At 38.5% G+C, this 942-nt stretch overlaps 1 non-coding gene across 1 annotated transcript; it reads left to right on the top strand.

Moving 5' to 3' along the window:
• The first annotated feature begins 204 nt into the window (after window positions 1-204).
• Window positions 205-275, top strand: trnag-ccc. The gene has a single exon. It is a non-coding gene; the product is annotated as a tRNA-Gly (tRNA).
• Window positions 276-942: the final 667 nt, after the last annotated feature.

Below are 942 nucleotides of genomic sequence, written 5' to 3'. Positions count from 1 at the left end.
CCCTTTACATGACCCGGAAGTGCAAACCTTTCACACTGATGGCTTGCCTCTAAAATGTGACTTTTTGCAATGATTGATTATGCTTTGATGACCAGAGTATTATTCATACGCTTTAGTGTTTCTATACAGTAACATAATCTCATAAACCACTTTACATGATGAAGGAGATCTTCATATAATCGCAGACTACAACAATATTCAGCAGCGCCGCTGGTGTAGTGGTATCATGGAAGATTCCCATTCTTTCGACCCGGGTTCGATTCCCGGGCGGCGCACTGATTTTGCTATCTTGACACAAAAATGCAGTGCTGTGTTCTATGGTGCATTAAATGCACGATTACACAAAGTAACAACTGCGATGAGTTTACTTGGTTAGTCATCATCAGAAAAATTGTCTGCATTTAAAAATATATATACACTTGTCACAAATGTATACACAAGCCTTTGGGCTTGCCTGGAAAACAGACGCTGAATTGCATTGAATTCTACATCGGGCAGGAATTGCATTTTGAATCTGGAAAGTTTCTTCTCATGACCCCTACAAGCCAGAATGTTGAATAAAATTACATTTTAACGTACTTTACCGGTTGTCCATGCGGTTGGTCAATTTGGCGGTAGGAATATGAGACAATATATCCACAGGAAAGTATAATTATGTCAATTTCCATCACCTGAAGCATGAGCACAAGATACAAATAATAATACATGCACAAAACACATGCATACTTGGCGAGCTTGTGCAGTTTACATGGTTCTGATCATGCTTTAATGATCGAAATCTGAAAGCACTACCAGTGTTTTGAAAGGTTGATGTGATTATACTTTCCTATATTGTCTCACATTCCTACCGCCAAAAGAACCAACCGCACAGACAACCGGTATTGTACGTTAAAATATAAATTTATTCAACATTCTGGCTTGTAAAGGTTGTGATAGGAAACT

The sequence above is a fragment of the Salvelinus namaycush genome, chromosome 35 (assembly GCF_016432855.1).
Source record: "Salvelinus namaycush isolate Seneca chromosome 35, SaNama_1.0, whole genome shotgun sequence".
Lineage (NCBI taxonomy): Eukaryota > Metazoa > Chordata > Actinopteri > Salmoniformes > Salmonidae > Salvelinus > Salvelinus namaycush.
This window is presented reverse-complemented; position numbering and strand designations above follow the sequence as displayed.